Below are 15,730 nucleotides of genomic sequence, written 5' to 3' on the forward strand. Positions count from 1 at the left end.
AATGCTTTTCAGCATCTAATGAGATGATCATGTTTTTATTTTATTTTATCTTTGCTTTTAGTTGATTTATATAGTGTATTACCTTTATTGATTTCTGTATCTTGAACCATAGTTGAAGTCTATGATCATCATGGATAATGGCTTTGATGTGTTCTTGGAACCCATTTGCAAGAATTTTTAAGAGTATTTTTACATGGATATACATAAGAGAATTTGACTGAGGTTCTTTATTTTTTGGTCTTTGAGTGGTTAGGTGTGCTTGTAATTGTGACTTCATAGAAGGAATCAGATAGTGTTCCTTCTGTTTGTACTTTGTGAACTAGTTTGGACAGTATTGGCATTAGGTCTTCCATGAAGATTTGAGAGAATTGTGTACTAAACCCATCTGGTCGTGGACTTTTTCTTTGATTGGAGACGTTTAATAACTGGTTCTATTCCTTTATGAGATACTGAACTGTTTATATGGCATATCTGGTCATTATTTAACTTATCTACCTTGTATCTGTCTAGGAAATTGTCTATTTCATCCATATTTTCCACTTCTGTTGAATATAGAGTTTGTAGTAGGATCTGATGATTTTTGAACGTCCTCAGATTCTATTGTTATGCCTTACTTTTCCTTCCTATTTTTGTTAATGTGTATACTCTCATTATCCAAATCGTTCAGGAAATTCAGGACACAATGAGAAGACCAAACCTAAGGATAGTAGACATGGAAGAGAGTGAAGATCCACAAATTGAAGGGCCAGTAAATATCTTCAATATAATTATAGAAGAAAAATTTCCCAAACCTAAACAATGATATGCCCAAAAAAATAAAAGAAGCCTACAGAATTCCAAATAGATTGGACCAGAAACGTAATTCCTCTCCTCACATAGTAGTCAAAATGCAAAATGAATAAAAAAGAAAGAATATTAAAAGCAGTAAGGGAAATGTCAAGTATCATATAAAGGCAGACCTACAAGAAAAACATCAGACTTCTCACCAAGAGTATGAAAGCCAGTAGATCCTCGGAAGATGTCATAGAAACCCTAAGAGAACATAAATGCCAGCCCATGTTACTATATCCAACAAATCTCAATTAGTATAGATGGAGAAACAACATATTCTATAACAAAACCATATTTATACAGTATTTTTGCACAAATCCAGCTTTATATAGGATAATAAATAGAAAGCCCCAAAAGAAGGAGGGAAACTACACATTTTTAAAAGCATGAAAAAACTTCTTGCAACACAGACAAAAAAGAGAGCCAAACAAACATGATTCCATCTGTAACAAAAAGAAAAATAACAGGAAACAGTAATCACTATTTCCTAATATCTGTTAACATCAATGGACATAATACCCCACTAAAAATACATAGACTAGAGATTTGATACTTCAAGAGGCACTAGAATACTGCAGCATGAAGGAAACACAACTCAGTGACAAAGTTAGACACTACCTGAGAGTAAAAGGCTAGAAAACAATTTCCAAAGCAAATGGTCCCAACAAAGAAGCTGGAGTGGCTATTCTAATATCCAATAAAATCATCTCCCGAACAGAAGTTATCAAAAAATATAAGGAAGGACACTTCATAGTCATTAAAGTACAAGTTTACCATGATAACCACACAGTCCTAAATATCTGTGCTATAAAAGCAAGGACAGCTACATTAATGAAAGAAAACTTACTAAATTTTAAAGCATGCATTGCGCCTTACAGAACAATACCATAGAATCCAACACCGCTTTCTTAGCAATGGACAGATCATGGAAACAGAAAATAAACAGAAAAAGAGAGACTAACAGGAATTATGACCCAAATGGATTTAACAGGTATCTATAGAACATTTAACCCTAAAACAAAAGAATATACCATCTTCTCAGGACCTCATAGTACCCTCTCCAAAATTGATTATATAATCAGTCACAAAACATACCTCAACAGATACATGACATTTGAAATAATCCCTTGCATCTTATCAGATCACCAGTGACTATGTCTGGTCTTCAATAACAAAAAAAAAATCACAGAAGTCCACCTATACATGGATGTTTATTGACACTCTACTCAATGATAATATATTCAAGGAAGAAATAAAGAAAAAAATTAAGGACTTCTTAAAATTTAATGAAAACGGAGGAACAAAATACTTATGGGACACAATGGAAAAGCAGTGCTAAGAGGGAAACTCATAGCTCTGAGTGCCTCCAAAAAGAATTTGGAGGAAGCATACAGTAGCAGCTTGACAGCACAACTGAAAATTCTAGAACAAAAAGAAGCAATACAGGCAAAAGGAGCAGATGGCAAGAAATAATCAAATTGAGGGCAGAAATCAACCAAGTAGAAACAGAAAGGACTATAAGAAGAATCAACCAAACTGCAACCTGGTCCTTTGAAAAAAATCAACAAGATAGATAAACCCTTATCCAAACTAACCAGACACTTCTTTAATTATATCCCCAGAGATGTCCTTTTGAAAAGTTGAAAAATTACCTATAGCACTGTGAGGAGGAGGCAGACACAGGGACAATCAGAACAACTATGAGCAAATCTTCATTATAATATTGTCTTCCATTTACTGCCCCTGGGCAGCTTCTGGCTCCTCTGGGGTTTCTGTCACACTCAGGATGTTGTTGTAACATTGTGTCTAGCACAAAAATAGGTTGCTGTGTCCTCAGACGTCAGGCTGCTGAGTTGCATGTAGGCTGTGTTGGAGGATGTATCTGCAGTCAGTGTGGCCTTGCTTTGGAACTTCTGAGCATATTTTGTTTCACCATCCTCAGGATCAATCCATCCTATCCATTCCAGGCCGTGTTCTGGCCTATGCTTTACCCAGTGCATAAGGTAATCTGTAATGCTGTAGCCAGAAGCCTTACAAGACAACTTGACTGAGGACCCAGGTCTCCGAAGCTCGGGCCCAGACTGCTGCAGCTGTACTTCTGCGTAGACCCCTGTAGGAAGAAATGCAAAATTAGTGCCACTGTCACTTGAGTTTATGGTTCCTCAAGTTTAGGACATGGGAGGCCCTTACCTGAAGCTAGTGCCATCAAGAAGAGGTTGATCCAGCTGCATTTCATGATGAGGACCTTGTGAATTAGTGAATGTAGAGTAAACAGTGTTCATATGCTGTTGTTTGGTGTGGATATCCCTGTATTTATCATCATAGATTCTCATGGTTTGCATATTCATGAAGGAGAGTCTTTCTTACATAAGGACTTTCCAGCTGGAGAAGAAGGAAGTAGAGTGCACCTGGGTCAGTCAACAGGATGCTGGGTACAAATCCTAATTCTATCTCAGAAGCTTTCCCTGAGACATATGCAGACTTTTAGATATAATATCAAAGCCCAATCTCTCAATTTTAAAATAGAATCCTAACTTCAGATATTTAGTTATATTGATGACACAATTGATGGTGGTAGTAGCAATGAGGATAACTGTTACTGGACATTAAAAAAACTATTTTTGATAGTTTGCTATCTTCTTTCATATACATGAAAATTGCTGTGGTCTTTCTGAAAGTTTGCATACCAAAATATTACACAAATAAAAGCAAATGAACCTGCCTCAGAATTATGTCCACGCAATTTATTTTTTCAGCATTTTCTATAAGACTAAATTCCTGAGTCAAACATGTCTGTTCACTAACAATTGAATGAATAAATATGCCAGACATACAATACAGCAGAATGTGTTGCTCTGTAATCAATATTGAACTCAATTTTCTTAAGTAAATTAAGACCTTTATAGAAATACAGATATTGTATGACTCACTCATTTGTGGACCTTAGATTTTCTAGAGTTAGAAACAATTGGTGAGTGCAAATATGCAATAAACATTTTAAACATTTTAATAAACATTATAAACTATTATTTTATATATTTTGTTTTATTCTTAAACATTTTATTTTTAAAAATATTTTTGTTGATCCACAACAACAAGATCAGGGCTTTTTTGCTTTTCATGAGTTGAGGAAGTCTTTATTCACCTGACTTCTTGCTAAAAAGGAGTTCTGGAGTGGAAGCTTTAAAGATACCAGTTACTAGTGCAGATGCCAGATGTGAACCAAAGAAATTTGTGGCAATTATTGCCTTAGAATAGCATCTACTTGGATAAAATATGAAGATTATTTCTGCTTTTTCAATCATAATTCCCCTTGGCTACCTTACCTACTTTAAATATGGTAATAAAAATAGATTTTAGAGGATTAACATGAAGCTAAGTTATGTTCAATGTATATATAAATCAAGATAAAATATTACAGTCCAGCGTTGTAGCATTGTACATTTCTTGAAGTTATACCTGAGTAATGGAAAAATTAACATTACAAATTTATTCTCTAAAGTAAAATAACCTAGAAGGTCTCTTCCATATATAAACACACATATATATCTATATGTATATTACATTAACATATGTGTTTCTATATGCATATTATATATTTCTATCTATGTCTACTATATCTTCTGTACCTTTATATCTATATCTAAACATCTTTATGTGGGATATATTTGAGATAACCACCATTGAAGTCAAGTCACTAGTTAATGTGCTAAAAGTTAGGAAAGGAACTATGTGTATGATCACAAAAGTTTAGAGAGGTGTCTTCCTCTCGATTCTCAGGCCACATTACAATTTACCTTGCCTGTATTCTAACTGAGCATATAATCCTTCCATAGCAGTTGTGAGTTAAGTTTTAAGATTAAGTTTGCTGAAATATTTGCTCATTTTACCTAAAACAACCAATGTTTCTTCTTTGTTTTTAAATTGAGGAATTTATTCCACTATGAGAGCAAATGTGGTTTTGGTATCAAAATGTTCCTGTAGATTGTGGCATTTCTACTCCTGTTAGAGTCCCAGGAGAGTGATTTAAACTCAAGGGTATAAAGATAGTGATCTCTAGTCACATCTGCTTTGGATATTTCAGGAAAAAAAAACATTATCAATCATTAGAGAATGCTCTCTTGAAAGCTTCACTGGTAAATTGTCAGTCTGCATACTGAGACCTTTGCGTCAGTTCTTCCTTGACTGTACAGGGTAAATGGATTTTCTGTCCCTGAACTCTTACATTCTTCTGTGTTCCCATAGCAGGGACTGACATTTCCATATCAAATTTGAAGAATTAAACTAATTTATTTTTTAAATTATGATACGTGTGTTTTCACTTTACACATGTCATGTAGTAAATGCTACAACTTTGAAAACGGGCAAAGGGGAAGGTGGGACATTTAGGAGAACTGATGTACTTATAGTAATATGAAACCAAAATCATAACAGTAAAAAATGAGAAAGCAGATGTTGTAATATATAGTTGAGAGATCTGTTGAGATGGATCTATGGATAGGCACCTGCACTGCCTTTCATAGGACCTGAGTTTTACTTCTAGCACTGACATCTGGTAGCCCATAACTACCAATACCTCCAGCTCCTAGGGTAGCCAATACTTTCAACTCTCTCAGGTAACTAGACACATGTGTAAATACCTACACAGAAACTCAGAAACAGAATTAAAATAATAAAAATTTGGAAAGAAGAATGCTTTAACAGTAAATCAACATATGTGAAAAATCACATGCTAAAATAAACACAATGGATTTGTTTTGTGTAGTTTTGTAACTGACAAACCTGGTGCACTAACATGATGAAAGGGGAGCAATAATCCACTTATTTAGAAATGCCGTGAAAGTACTTTGTCATTTTAATATTACTTCTGCTCTTTTATACTCTAAACTTAATAACACTATGCATCAAGAGGAATCTAATTCTGATTATGTTCCACACTTAATACTGTCCTATTACTGATCATGATGAGACACAAAAAAGCAACAGTACATTGTGACACTAACATATAGTCATCAGAAATAGGATTATGAACAGGGGTGATAACAAAGGTTTCTTTTATTTGACTTAAAGTGACACAGTGTTGTTTAATGTGGACTGCATTCTGAGCTGATAGTGTAGATTAAAGATGGGCAATTACAATGGGGTCAGAACATAAACATTGTGAATAAGAGGGAAAATAGAAGAAATGAGTCCAACTCTGTTGTGCAGTCAGACCAGACTTTCGTACTGCACTATCAATGTTTGGTAGCACAGAGGCTGTTTGACAAAAGAAGACAACAATTGCTCATTACACTGGCAGGTCGTTCCATATACTGGTAAGGAAGAGGAAGTCCAGGGCTTACAGCAAGTATTTTCCAGCCTTCTGTGCACCTATTCAATGATATAAATGAAACAGTGGAAATTTGGCACCCCTTGCTGTATGAATGTGACCCTGTAGCATTCATTATAAGACTCCCACCATTGTAGTAAGAGCTTTATGATGAATTCCTGCATATTTTCCTGTACCTGTCTTAAAGACACCTCATGACTTGGATCTGTAGGAGAAGATATTTCAGAATTCATAATTTTTCTGATAATTTTTAGGTTATGCCTCAATGTCATGTGTTTCTGATTTTTCTGCTATTGGTACTTGAATACCCCAATTGTACAGGAATACTTTTGGCAAAAAAAAAAGAGCTGGACAACTAGACATAAATACTTGTAGCCTTTGTCAGATATCGATGCAGTGGAACAGGAATGGGTTTTTGGCTGATACCTGCTCAGGAAACCTGCTAAAAGGGAGTGTAACCAACAGAGCAGAAAGAAGGTTTGTTTTGTTGTTGTTGTTGTTGTTGTTGTTGTTGTTGTTGTTGTTTTGTTTTGGTTTTTTTGCAGTCAATAAAAATTAAAAAAAAAGAACAGAAGACTACTTTTCCATTATGCATAATGATATGGCATTTGAAGAGTGCTCAGCTGTTTTCCATGCTTTCATTGAAGATTGCATTTAAGTGTTTGGATGCATATCAGAAGCGACTTTTATCATTGCCGAGACTGTAATAGACATGGAAGACTTTGGAAATTGGACTAAATGCATTTTTATTATGCTATGCGTAGATATGACTTCCATAGACTCGTGTTTAAACACCCTCTTGGGTTCAGGTAGTAAAATGTGGTAGCTGGTATTTGCTTGGCCCATTGAATGGTACTATTAGGAATTGTGTCTTTTTTCAAGTGGGTATGGCCTGGTTGAAAGAAGAATGTTATTGTGCCAGTTGGCTATAAGAATGTTTTCCTAAACACATGGGTGCCATTCATCACCTAGCATCCTTCAAATAAATATGTAGCACCTTCCGCTCTTCCTCTATCAGGCCTGCTTGGACATTGCCATGCTTCTGCCTCAATGATAATGGATTGAGCCTCTGAATGTATAGTGAGCCACAATTAAATGTCGTCCTTAGAAGAGTCACCTTGGTCGTGGTTTCTTTCCACAGCAATGTAAACCTCATCACCACAATGCCTAAACTACATGTTTATAGTTTAGCGGGGAGAACCTCAAAAGTTCCCATTCCTACATGAAGAACTACAGGTAATCAATGGCCCCTGAAAGTGGGACAGTCATTTTCTTTACACTTAAGCTCTCTGATAAGTTAATCAAACACAAGTACACTGCTCAAAACACAAGTAAACAAACACAACTATAACTATATTCACTACATGCATTACATACATACAAAAACATTAACACATGTATAATCACAATGAATAAGGAGGCCGTGTATTTGAAATGTGAATATTGGGTATTTGCCGTAAAATGCAGGTACCAGGCCATATTTAAAAGACCTCAAGAAACTATACAAGAAGAAAAGCACTAGTTATGGTGATTGAATCTCACTTAAAATGTGAAAATGATAGACATAAGAGTCAGATAGAGGGAGGGAACTCAGACAGGGAGGGGATGGGAAGGGGAATTGCGAGTTCAAAAGCAGGTGTGGAGAGGAACAGAAGAGATAGGCAGATGACCATGAGGATGAATGGAAATACGCAACTGATAGAGGTGAGGAAATGAGGGCATCTCCAGGAAGACGTCTGATATGGGAGTCACCCAAGAATCTATTGGAATGCACTTAGTTATTACTCCCAAAAAGGGGTACATGGATCCTGAAGAGAATAGCTCCACTAATGTGGCAGGAACTCCAGTGGTGCAATAGAGACACCCACCCATGCCCAAAACTGTTAACCCTAATTTATCCTGTCTACAAGAAAGGTAGGCATGATGGATTCATAGAGCCTGGAGGAATGGACAAACAATAACTGGCCTAACTTGAGATCCATCATGTGAGCAAGCAACAGTCTTTGACACTTTTAAAGATACTTTTTATGCTCACTGATAGATGTCTAGCAGTTTTGTTCTGTAAGATGTGCCATCCAGCAGCTGACAAATGCAGAGGCCGGAGAGGACGGTTCAATGAAATCATCCTATTCAGAGCTGATGTTTTTAGGTTCCTTTGCTTTCTGAACATTGTCCAACTGTGAGTCTCTATACGTATCCCTATCTTTTGCTGGAGGAATCTTCTCAGATGATGGCTAAGTGAGACAGTGCTCTCTGGGTACAGGATGATAGTTTTATATCCATTTTGCTTATATGGCCCATTAACAGAACAATTGTATATGATATTTCCATTGGTCAGTGACATATATTGGGTTTTTGTTCACCCATGTACTGTCAGATATGTGATTCATGTCCTGGAGTGGGCCAAAAATGCAGGTGTTTACCTGCAAAACATTTGTGTAACTATATGTCACTCTTCTAAATTGAATTATTTTCAGCTGGTTTAGTATTTAGCTTTATTTTCTGGTATCATGCATAGTACCTTTCAGTACTATGAATACCAGACAGGAGTGGTGACAGTTCTGATTAGGAATTAACTCAGCGTCTTCATGTTCAGTTAGATATATAAATTTTGTCACCAGAATAGAGCATTACATAGCCAATGGATGCTCCAAAATACTACAAAGGTAGCTGCTCCATTGTATTATTAGTTGCATTATTGTTAATACACAAAGGCTGGAAGCAACATAGATGACCCTCAATTGAAGAATGAATACAGAAAATGTGGTTCATTTACATAATGGAATGCTAATCAGCTATTAAAACTGAGGAGACTATGAATTTTGCAAGCAAATTAATGGAACTAGAAAATATCACTGAGAGTCATAAAGCAGCCCGAAAATGACATGTATGGTATATGCTCACTGATAAGTGGATATTAGCCAGAAGTATAAAGTACCATGGGTCAACCTGCACACTGTAAGAAGTTTAAAATATGGAAGGCCCAAAGGAAGATATTTCTATCCCACTTAGAAGGTGTGACAAAATAATTGGGGAAGGCAAAAGGAGTGAGGGACCTGGATGAAAGAGCACAGGATAAAAGTGAGAATAGGATCAGGTTTGTGGGACTAGAGGAGAGAAGCACAGAGGGCCAGAAGAATGAATGGAAATATGCAATGGTTTTTCATTTGGGACAAGGGGAACCTCTAGAAAGATTCAGACACCTAGAATGTGGGAAGTTCTTAGAATTCAAGGGGATGGCATTAGCAGAAATTCAAAACAGTGGGTTATTTGGACACAAACAGTCCTTTAAATTGTTTGACCCACATTTTTTTCTGTCTAAAAGAAGTGCAAAATATAAAATAAGTACAGAATGATAGAAATATCCTCTATTCACTGGAACAGCTTGGTATTTACTTGGTATGCAAATGCTTAAAGACAACCATTTGACTGAAGTCAGCCTCCTTAGAGAAGTGTTAGGGGAAGTATTGAAGGAGGTGAAGGGATAGAGATCCCAGAGGAACTCGAACAATATTAACTCACCCAGATGCCTGGTAGCGCCACGAGACAAAACTGTCAAAGAAAGAGCATACATGGGCATATTTATGACCCCCAACACATATGTAGCAGAGAACTACCTTGTATAGTCCCATGAAGAATATATGAAATTCTGTACAGACATAATACCACAAGGAAGCAGGATGTTTGGATAGTAGAGTGAGGAGTGGGTAGTTTTGTTGCTAGAGGCGCGGGTAAGTGATAGAGTAAAGGGGTTGATGGGATGAATGACTAGGTGCACACAATCTCAGAGACAATAGTGAAGGGAAATTGATTTAATAATTTTTGTAGGAAGAACTGGGAATTGGAGCAATATTTGGAATGTAAGTAAATAAAACAATTTAAAGAAATAGCACTGTACCATGTGTTTGTGGTAGAGTAACTACTAGCTTGAGTGCCTGCTACTATTAAACTAGTCAAAAGCCTAGATTTTGAAGTAATAGGCCCTAGATAAGAATCAGAGGAGATTTTAATGAATGGATATGTATGAAAACTCCTTTCTAATCATTTAAGTTTACATTCATAGTCCTGCTCTCACTTTGGGTCACAGTGTGTTTTTACTTTCTAGCTGGGATGATAAATGCAGAGACTCACAAACAGCTAAAGTGTTAAGAATAGTTGAGTTTCGAGTGCCAAAAATGAAATAAAACATTGAAAGCATGTCTTCTAATGACTGAGAAATATTATGGCTGTAAGTTGTAAGAGAAAGAATATGGACACAGTTTCTATGAGTTGCTGCCTTATAGAAAGGACAAAGACATCTCAGCAGTCAGTGATCACAGGCTGTGACTACCTCCACATAAGAAAGGCATAGCACTAGGAAGAGCAAAAGCTATAAAAGAGACGGGGTCAGCTTGAGCTGTTGGTGGAAGACAGATTATAATGGAGGTAATTATGGACACAAATATTTATATTCCAGAGCAAATTTTTTTTAAAGATAAAGTGTAGGATTTTTTGCTCTGTGTTCTGTGTCTTCTTTTTTCCTTCTGGTGAACATTTCCTTTCTTTTATATACATGATGCCATCTGTATATATTACCATATGAGATTTTGCCTGTTTTTGCACAGAAATGTAAAGTAGTCTTGTAATATTTCTCTTTTTTGTTATGTCTAGTCTTTTATTATTTTTAACATTTTAAAAACATTTTTAGTACTTTGAGATTATATCTTTTCATGTTGCACAAGGAGGTGCTCCACAACAGACATGTACCGTTAGTGAATGGTTTTTCTTATTGTGTACAAGAATTATGTTAGAACAAATATTCATTTGATCAAATTTTATGAGATAAAGCCTTTCACACTTAAACCCTTGTTCAATGAAAATACTTCTTCTCTACCAATAATGAGGTTGTGGAGGAAAGACAAGACGATGTTTTCTCCTTTGTGTCAGGTTAGAGTTAGCATGGGGACTCTTCGTATAGGTCTTCATAAGGAAAGACTGACTTAAATCAAGATTCAGTTGATGCAATTCAGTAATCAGGAAGAAGGACAATATGACTAATAGAGACCTGGGTAGTATACCATTGAACTCACTCCTTAGCAGGAAGTCCTTCTACCAGGTTCTTCAAATGAAAGGAGATGGTGGAACAGAACATGGTGAGTCCTTCCTTCAAAGAATATTTTGATATAGGAGAGAGACTGACAGATTAACCAGGTCCTTTTTAGTTTTCCAAGAGTCTCTGACAGGAAACAGGTGAAGGAATCAGAAAATTGGGATTGGCCACTTCCCAAGTTTTAGGTCTCCACCCAGGGAAGAGTAGCTGAGGTACCTATTTAACCTATAACAGATACAAGCTTCCAGGTTTCCCATGCAGCCAGCGGTCCTTTTAGAGTTATAGGGTCCTGTTTCTGACACAGCCCATCCAAACCCTTAAAATTTTCAATCCCAGTGTCTGGGCTTCCCTCTACTCAAATGGACTTCTCACTATGTTCCATCTCTTTTCATTATGTGGTCATTTTCTCCTCGGCTTTGGGAAAATATCTTGGCTACTTCACTTGTTTCCTTCTCTCTTCTCTTTTTTCTGCCTCCCTCTAACATGGTTCAGAGTTATGTCTACTTTAGCCTCTCCCAGATGCACCTGTCTTTGGCTAGGATATCAAACACATCAACAATAAATTTTCTCCTTCAATATACATGGTATATTTGTTAAATTTAAATGTGTATTTCCTTGTTTCATTTGATGACAACCTTCTCTTAGTGGCCACGTAATTACATTTCGATCCTCAGTTGACTTACTATGACTCTTGTCTGTGTTTAGAAAAAATGTCAGAAGTTATACCATGATAGTATAGATGTTAGTTAAAATAAAAATAACTGTTTAAAGAGTGATAAAAAGTTATGTTACTTAATGAATCAGCAAGAAATACAGATGAGTCAGCTCTTTTCCTGATGTGCACTGTTCTCAGTGATATCAGAAAGTCTTGTTGTTTGTTTGAATACAAGTTTCAATGAATGTAACCAAAACTTTCTTGTGTTTCCCCAAATGTAAATCACTGTTCTCAACATGATACCACTGAAGATTTGCCCTGGATTTCCAGAGGGAGAAACATCACGAATACTGTAGAATTCCTAAGCATTCAATTCTGGTGACCTCAACAAATTTATGTCTGCAAGCAGAGGTATTTTTTGAATGTTTTCCATGTTAAAATCAGGGTTATGTATATTGTTAACTGGTTCAAAACAAAACTCCACTTTCACAAATGTCACAGACCATAATGTAGAAAGCATTGGGACAAATCAGTAGAGGAAGTGACACCTGAGACCCCAGAAAGCAGTACTCAGTTTGTTTCCTATTGCTGATCTGTCCCATCTTTGTAAGTACTCTGTGCCCCCTGCTGGTTGGAAGTGCTCCTGCAGAAAGATTTGGGTCTGGATTCAGACACTCACTGTGTCTCTCTTGCACACTTACAAATGGCACTGTCTTTGTCTCTTAAGCTGTTCATTTGCAAGTAGGCACTGCCTTTGGAATCATCTGTTGAGATGATGAACCAGATTTTCACAGACCCTGGATAGGATGTTGCATAATTATGAGTTTTTTAGGCAATTTGAGCAAGCCACTCCAGCCCTTTTCAGGAGACTGGTGGGTTCATACTACCCAGTATTCATAGAAAGGGAACCCAGAGGTGCCACAGGTGAGTTTTATGGAATTTTCAGACTGTGCCAAGAATCCCCCTGCCTCTCTCCGCTGCACTTCACACTGAACACCTGCAAAAAAAGAATATTGTAAAAAGCGTTCAGGGTGGGTACAAATAGCCATAGTCCCTCTCACTCACAACCACTCACACACACATTATATCCTTTTTATCTACACCTTTTAAAATGGAATCAAGAATCATCTAGCTCATGCCAATGCCATATTGAATGGTCCACATTCAGTACGGATCACTGAATGTGAAGACCTTTGCAGTCAGATCTGGAATCTTCTGTCAGAGGAATAAGCTCAGGCCTGTTTTAATGAGAAGAGGAAAATTATTTGTATGTCTTCTTATTATATTATGAGCTCAGAAACATTAGCTTTAGAGAAGAGAAATAACGATGCAGATGCCCTAGAACAAATAAGGGCCAGAGACTTTTATAATATCAATGTATCACTTATTGTCCAGGGGATGTAGTTTACTTTGTAGTGTATTTATGCATGCCAGAAGCCATGTATTCATTCCCATGACTACATGATAACCTAGATGTTGAAGCCAGAGAATCATATTTTTTTAATTTTTTTATTAGACGTATTCCTTTACTTATATTTCAAATAGTATTCCTTTTCTGAGTTTACTGTCCATAAGCCCACATCCCCACCCACTCTGCCACTCAGATGTTCCCCCCATCCACCTCCCTTACCGCTCCCCTGATATTACCCTTCTTATGCTTTTTCTATGTGAAACTCTTTTTAAAAGGAAAAGATAAGAAAGAATGAAAAGAACAAATTATTATGAATTTATAGATAAACATTGTAATATAGATTTCAGTCTCTATCCTTGTACTTTTGCTTTGTACTTGTAAACTCTTCTGCTGTCCTAGCATAAATTATTTAAAAATTACTGAGAAATTAAGAGAAGTAAAACTAAGATACAATTATATAACAAATATTATATGCTGGGTGTGTTGATGCATGTGTTAATTACCAGCACTGGATAGTCAGGGGACAGTGGATCTCTGTGAGGTTGAGAACAGCATAGTCCAAAAAGAGAGGTCCAAGACAACCAGAACTACACAGAGAAAATTTGTCTTGAATGAATCAGTTTAGGAAAACGAGAGACAGAGGCAGAAACAGATACAGAGACAGAGAGAGGCAAAAACTGAGTTTTATTTAAGGTTAGTGAGTGAAAATGCATTATGTTAAATTGATTTAACATAATGTGGCTGAGGCCATAGATCTGTGGTAAAATATAATGAACATAATGTTCAAGGCTTGACTCTATAAAATAAAAGAACTATTATATATAAATGATATCTGATAACATTTGATCACTATTTTGAAGACTGGCCTTTAGCTTTTAACTAACCAAGGTTGATCTTCCCAACCCATCATATAAACCTTATCCTTTCAATCACAATGGTGCTCCAGTTCTTATGTAAACTTGTTAAAATACCCAGTGTCCCATGTACTTTCCTTTCTAAAAAATTCTGCTCTTTAGATCCACAAGGACTTGACTTTTTCTTATTACTAGATAGGTCCTCTCTTTCTCAAAGAATAGTCCCAACTGTCCCTTTAGAGACTTTTATTTTCTGCACCAACAGGCTTCAAACTTAAGCTTTGACATACAAGAGAAACTGTGAGGAAGACTAGAGTTGGAAATTATCTGTCACATTGAGAATGCTTCTGTGGCACTGACAAACAATTCCTTGGAAGACTGCTAATGTCCATGGGAAAAAAGTCTTAGGGACTGTACACACACACACACACACACACACACACACACACACACACACACACACACAGAATCCCTGTTTGTTGTTCAGTGTTTCATTTAGAATAGTTCAGTTCTGACCTCTTGATATCAGTATTTGAAAATATTTACACAACATAAATGTGATTATTAGCTAGTGTAGATATGCAGGCAACTCTACTCAGTCACAGGAAAAGAAAAATTCAATTAGTCAAACATATTACACAGATATGTCATAAACAATACATGTGTATGTTCATAGATATATAAAGAAATTCAATTTTTGAAATGCAAGTTAAATAATAACTGGAATATTTATCACCTACTTAGAATAACCTGTAAGAAAGAGCAAATAAAAATTCTGAAGACAACGCACACATATGAATATTTTGTTTGTTTAATTGTAATTACATTGTCACATTTGTATGTACTGTTCAACAAACATAATACAGCATCCTCATAACTTCTCCCAACCAACTACTATGTTATGAATAAACTACAGTGGCAAGTGTCAACGAGAGGACTATACCACCAGTTGGAATAACTGTGGGATTATTAATAGTCACAGAGATTTGAAAGGAAGGTCTCTCATTGTCAAGTTGAGAGTGATTTGCCAATTGTGGAAATTTAGGACTTACTCACTGGAATGACAGTGGAATATAATCAAAACAAATATTATATAAGTACAAAATGTTCAAAGTTGCAACAAAAATGATAAAGAAGAAAATCACCTGTTATACAAGAAGTAGTGGATAAGGAAAATGAGAATTTATGAAAATAATGTCATGTGGTATTTAGATGAAGGAAATGCTGTCCTGTGTGTGAGAGAACAGGATTGGCCCTGCGTATATTGCACTAAGTAACAAAATCCAGATACATGAAAACAATGCTGCCTGAGCTGAATTACAAGGGACATGAAATGGAAAAATCCTGAAATTGTGAGCAATGATCTCAGTATTCACAGAGGCTGTGGAAGGACAGAGATGTTATAGAGGAAAAACAGAAATTCCACTTGCACAGGAGAGGCTGTACAGACTGTATTTCATTTTAAAATTATTTATTCTCTATATATTTAATAATTGGGCCAGGAAAGTTTATGTAAGTCAGCATTTTGTGTAAGTCAGCCTGCCCATATATTTCCACACTG

Source organism: Rattus norvegicus, chromosome 6 (genome assembly GCF_021556685.1).
Source record: "Rattus norvegicus strain SHRSP/BbbUtx chromosome 6, alternate assembly SHRSP_T2T, whole genome shotgun sequence".
NCBI lineage: Eukaryota > Metazoa > Chordata > Mammalia > Rodentia > Muridae > Rattus > Rattus norvegicus.